General features: G+C 38.7%; 1 pseudogene; it reads left to right on the top strand.

The window, feature by feature from the left end:
* Positions 1-524: 524 nt before the first annotated feature.
* LOC120284943 lies at positions 525-6,295 on the top strand (annotated as a pseudogene).
* The last annotated feature ends 392 nt before the right edge of the window (positions 6,296-6,687 follow it).

Below are 6,687 nucleotides of genomic sequence, written 5' to 3' on the forward strand. Positions count from 1 at the left end.
TTTATTCAATTTTTATTTCTGAAGTTCCGTTCAACTTTGGTCAGCACTATTTTTTTTTTGACCGGCTCTTGAACCTAATGGCGCCTCGCTCTCATTTACACTTACACATATGGCTACAAAAAAATAATACTAAGAAGTTATCACGAACTTAATCTACTTTTCTATTCCGGACCGAGCTCGCTACCTCGTTGCGGAATCCCTTCGCGGTCACCAACTTGGCCCTGAGATTAACGTCGACGCGTTCACAAGCTTCTCAAAGAAACCTTGCTTTGCGCCAGACTATGGGAACTGATCAGTTCAATCGCAGCGCTCCCTTCTCGAACCGTTTGGAAACTTAAAACGCGACGGGGAAACAGGAATATCACGCTGCTCTTAAATTCTCTAAAGCGTATGAGAAATTCTTACACTGCATCGAGCCAAAAACTGCGGATGGTCTAGGATTTCTTTGCGAATTTTAGAGACTGGCGGATCGCTTGCTATTTCTTCCGAACTTTACAATGTTCTTAAAACCAATATCCACCCTCACAAATGCATGCCAGTTTTCCGTATTTCCCTCAAAATTTGGGTTTTCAACTCCACAGGCCTCAAGGCCCCTTGTCCTGGTGCTAAAACCATCCTTATGTCTTCGGCTGGTGATCCAATGCTACACCCCAAACGACTTCAAGCTCCACTCTAAGCGACATCGACTTTATTCACTTCCTAGACCCAGTTGATTTTGGGGTTACCTGGATTTCCTCTGGCACTCGCATACCCTTTCTTCAGAGGGGAATTCCTGATGTTTCCTCTTTCAGTCCGAAATTCCTGACCCGAAGAATTCTTCTTCTGCCGCAATTTCAGTTCTGGAAACCGAACATAGATGGCGGCCCCAAACATTCTTACCCCCTAGATGACGCTGCCGACACTAGCTGCCACAAGCGCTAGTCCCTTTCAGCCAGGGTCTTAACCGCCCCAGCCACCTGCTCCATGCTCTTAACCACACTTTTTATAAATTTATGAGGCTTTATGGATTTATGATCGCAATGCCAAAGTCTGCGATTGCCTCGCTCGAGCTATTTTTGAAGTTTAATTCGTGCACCAGCTCCTGTCACCTCTGGGTTGACATCGGAATTGCGGGAACGTAGACTGTGGCTGACTGTGTACGGACCACAAGAAGCGGTCTATTCTATTCGATTTTGCGCAAACTCATTTTTTAATAGCCGTTTTCCGATCGTACCATGCCTTGATATTAACATGTTGCTTATTATAACGACCTTTTTCCCTACGTTCTGACGTCTCCGAGTAGGGGCGCCTAACTCAGACAGGATGTGTGCTCGTCTCCCCTAATATATGTTTTAATGTGATTTCCCGACCAAGAAGAAGGGAACTTTCCGATCTTATCGTAAGTTTTATTCGGGATATCTCCGGCTCTAGATAAGAACTCCGCTGGTCCTTGCCATCTGCTGTGCTGCGTTGTTCCCTCGATCTTCGTTATCCTCGACTACTCGGACCAGGAAGGGCACGTCTGATATGACCACAAAACTTATCTCCTCCCCCTGTTAATGTTGCACCCTCAGGGAGGGCAAACTGCGGTATGATAAGATTAGAATAATTTATACTGAATAATCTTAAATAACGATCATAGAATAAAACGAGCGGAGTCTTTCCTTTCCTTCGCGATCCAAGGGGAGTAGCCGTTGAAGGCAACTCCACTCGAGCGACGACAATAGGAGCTTACGCGAGCTTTTGTCTTGGGACAAAAATTTGAGATGTAAGTTGTGCAAGTCACAAAGCAAACATAAGTCTGACAATAGCCCCTGCACGTGTGTACCTAGTGTTTATTTACAAAATTGATATATAGGCCTTTGCCCCGAAAACTTTTACTTTATATACATATATATAAAACAAGAGCTGTATTCGAGTTACCGGACTATCAAATACCTGTTACTCAGCTAGTAGAAGTGAGAGGGTGAAATTGTATCATTTTTCTGGCATATCGGTAGAAATTGGGTAATGAAATGAAAAAAAAGTTAAAATTTCAAAAGTGTGGGTGTTCAAGTTTTTTGTCAAATCGATAGAGACTTACAAGACTAATAAAAATATAAACATATCAAAACATTTATCAAAAGTGAAGCCGTTGCTCTTTTGGGCGGCTTGTGATAATTAGAGTGGGCGTGGAAAAATGTTTTTTGACATATCGATAGAAATTTATAAGACATATTTCATCGATAGCCAAAATAAATTTTAAAATGTCGTCATAAGTAAATACAAACAACGAAGGAAACTGATTAAAGCGCGCCGTCTATTATTATTAGATTATATTATTATGTGTAAAACTAACTACACTTGCAAGAGTATCAAAATAAATTGCCAATGAATTGCTAACTTTGGAGACACTTCAGCCATATCATATTTATCTATGCAGATCACCTGTGTGAGCATCTAGGCTCTTCCCTTTTGGCTCCGCAATTAAGTTGCTCGTTACCTTTCGCATTTCGTTACCCATACATCGATGCAAGATCTTGTTCGCTTCAATCAATAAAAACATATCGTTCAAAATTGCAATATAAACGTCGCCTGTTGATTGCTCAAATACAGCTAATAAAAAAGCTTATTAGCTCAACATTTGGTGACAACCAACAATAAATATAGCAAATCTTGCAAAACTGTTTAAAGCTTTATCTTATCACATGAATTAATTCGCTATTGTTGCTTAGTGCGTTGTTGAAGAAAAATTTTTGTATGTAATATTCAGACAAATTAAAATAGGTGAACATTGAAAATACTTCCGTTGGTTACACAAGATTGCATATATGTACATAGTTATATTTGCGTGCGTACATAGCCAAATAACGGGAGCTGCCGCTAAATCTTCTTTGCGCTCATTCTCCCGCTTGAACCGAATTTCGAGTCGGTGCTGCTGAAAATTCTGGAAACGTGACCGCTGATGCAAACATGCAATCGATCATGTCTGAGGGACACTGCGCTGCCGGAAAGCCGGAAATTTTGGTATTAATTACAATTGTAAAGATAGCGACTTTATTTTTTTATACTTATAAGTAGGTTTAAATAAAATTTCGGATTTGTTCACTTTTTGATCTGACCACGACTCAAAACCTGACCACGAATCAAAATTATATAAAAATTGTAAGTGATCTTGTGATCCAAATTCATCGAAGCCATAGCTCACAATTAACGTACAATTCGTTGTGTCAATTTGTTGTGTCAAACATCTAAAACTTCCTCTTGCATTACAGCTGTATGATCTAGCAAATCTTGCAACGATACTTCTGGCCTTGTTTCAGAAATATTAAGTTCGGATGGCCTGCATTTCAATTTTGCTTCTGCTACTTTTGAATATGGAGGGAATATCGCATCCTTGCTGCTTATTGAGCGCTTTTTTATTATTTCTTTTCTTCTATTCTATTCTATTCTTCTATTTCTTCTTTTCGTACATGCTGCTTCAATTTCCGCAAAATAAAAGAAGCAGCATGTACGAGAAGTGGCGTTTAATGCCCTTGCTCTGCAGCCAACTAATTTGCTAATTTTCTGTTAAGTTGAGGCCCTAAATCTTCATATTTTAACTGTTTTCGACCAGGTGTGCATAGTGTCATTTCTGCCTTATTAATAACGACAAAAATTTTAGACGCAAGCCACAATGAAGGATTTCGTTTGAATCGCTCCAGCATTCGATTGCATATTCTTCAGTGCTTGTTCACATAAGCAATAAATTGGTTCACTTTCTTTGAAATTGTAATCTTTGCTCTTTAGTCAAAAAGTTCTCTTCTATATCTTCCAAAATACATATAACTGTTAACAGCGTCTGCATCGCGTCCAGCAGCACTGCATGACTAACTTCATACACACCTACAACATAAAATGTTTAGAGAAAAGGGGCGAAAAAAACATTAATGCCATTTGATTCCACATATATTTGTTAAAAACATACAACTTTAACCTTGGTGCTTCTTTGTGCCATACAACAGTAATATTCCACTGAACACTAGAACGTTTGTTAGTAAACAATTGAAAATACTCACAAGCAATACATTGGACAATTCAACAACAACACACAATTATTGGAAAACATGTATTAACGATCAATTTACATACTCTGACTTGTTTTTTCCATGATTAAAAAAATTCTCAAAGATTGCTTTGAATACAATGTTTGCGCTGCAATATGTTCAACTTTTCCCGCCAATTTTCACAATTCAAAGCACCTCTGAATCAGCTGACTTTGAAAGCGCGCTAAAAAAAAACTATAACTCGTAAAAATGTTCTAAAATTATTTTTATGCTATCTTGTTACTTGGGAATCAAAAAATGAAAGCAGCCTTAAAATATCAACCACAAAAAATATTACATTAATACCCAAATTTCCGGCTTTTTTCCCATAGTCTACTGGAAATATCGGATTGCAACTATGCTATATCATTGGATTTATTACAAAACATTCGTTTTTTTTGGAATAATCATTTATTATTATTATTAATCTTAAACTCACTAGGAATCGTTCACTTCCTTCTGAACTTAACCTAATGCGTAGCTTAAAAGATAATATTATATTATTATTATTAATTATAATTTATACAAATGGTACCGTGGAGAGATTGTGCTATCTTACGTGTAAGGAGTTCATGGGGATGTATTCTCTTCAGACGTCGTAGGGAAATACGTATTCTTGGATGGCGTAGCTCAGTGTTGGACCTTTTATTAAGAGTGCCTTAGTTGTTACAAAACAGATTTGCTAATCTTCGTTTACTATTCCAGGCACACATTACTGAGATTCTAAAGGCAGCTCAGAGTGATACCGTTTCAGTGATTAATGAGCTGTCGGATAAATTCAACGCTCATATTCGTGCGCTAAATGGAAGGGGCTCAACGAAACAAATTTCTGCATGCATTATTGCCCAAGTACTTATCCAAAAGCTGGATCCGGCGAGTCAGGCGAAATGGGAGGAGCATTTGGAGGACCCAGTGTTCAAAAATACAATTACGACGTAGGAATCCATGGCATCGTTTCTGGTGCAGCGATGCAGGACGCTGGAGAACATGGAGTTCGCCATGGCAAGCACCGTACAATCAGGTGGGATGTAACAAAACATCTGATTTGCATGAAACTACCCAAGTCTCAGCCCTTCTACCTGTGCCTTCTGCAGTGCTTCTGGGCACTCAATTCATTACTGCCAGAGTTTTCGGAACCTGAACACAGCAAGTCGATTTCAAGTCTAGGCATCAACTGAGGCAGTGCAACTCCGGCAATTGCCTCAACTGGTCCTCGCCTTCACTACATAAAAGATCACTGGAGAAACGCTTCCTTCTCACTCACATCCTCTGCAGAGCGTTCAGCATTGCCTGAAACATCTGCTGCTCTTCTTGCACAGGATCTTGGTAAAGTTGTTGTGATCCTAGCCACTCCCACCGTATTAGTAACAAACCGATCAGGAATATTTGTTTCTTTCCGAGCACAGCTCGACTCTGGATCTCAACTGCACCTTAAAACAACTCAATTTGCAAATAAGCTTCAACTCAAGAAGACAAAATCGGCAACTTGTTTTACCTGAATAGGGGATTCTAGTTTTGAGACAGATGGTTCGTCACTAAACATTTCAATGCGGTCTCGAACGTTTAAGAACTCGACCAACATCAATGATGTTATTGCATCCAATTTAATTAAAATTCAGCCGTTCTTGAAAGTTGGCATTACCAGCTGGAACATACCCCAAAACCTTAAGCTTGGTTTCGCCTTCACAATATAAAAGATAACAGGCTGAAGAAACATTTGCCTCTGACTTGCGGGAGATAAGTACGATTGCAGCGGCCTATTGCCGAAGTGTCAAGAGATATGACCACGCGGAAGGTGATTAGCGCGGTCATAGGCCTCAAACATAGATTTAAGACTAAAACTCAGCTGCATTTACCAACGCAGACTGCGGGGTCTTACAAGCGCTGCATTATATAATTAGATGATAAAAACCCATGTTAGAATAAATAAAAGGCAAAGCCCTCGCAATAGCGAGTGAGTTAGATTCAAACACCCGAATTTAACTCATTAAGTGTACACACATGTTTATAGTGTGAACACAATTTATTTAAGTATTTAAATGTAAGCAAAATGTCGATAACGGCAGTGCTGCCAACGTAGCTTTAATATTAACAAAAACTAACATTTATTCAATGGTGAAAAGAATTCAAAAACAGTGACAACTCGTCTTCTTTTGAGGTGGGAAAAGTCGTTAGGCACTTTTATTTATTTTCCCAACATTAACCACAGCACTAACTTAGAAAAATTTCAGAATAAAAACTTACAAATAACAGTACAAACATGAATGCGTAGAAGGGTATACTAGCCTCGAATATATTCTTAATCAGGGTGAATAGGCATGTATGCCTATCCGCCCGCTCGTCTGTTACGATAACCACTGTGATATGAGGAAATGTAATAGATAGAAAAATAAATTGATTCTACGCTCCACAAATATCTTTCAGACCGTTGCCACACATATAAACAACCAAAACTGCCACGACTACACTCTTGACCTTTTTTTTATATTTATATTTGTTTTGCTTATATCTACCATGATACAACGTCAACATTTTTGAACAAATTTTGATTTTTTATTGTATTTTTTTTTTTTTTTTTTTTTGCCAGTTTTCTTATATTTACCACTGCTCGTTCACCTTTCACCTTTCAACATTTTTCTAGATT

The sequence above is a fragment of the Drosophila simulans genome, chromosome 2L, assembly GCF_016746395.2.
Source record: "Drosophila simulans strain w501 chromosome 2L, Prin_Dsim_3.1, whole genome shotgun sequence".
NCBI lineage: Eukaryota > Metazoa > Arthropoda > Insecta > Diptera > Drosophilidae > Drosophila > Drosophila simulans.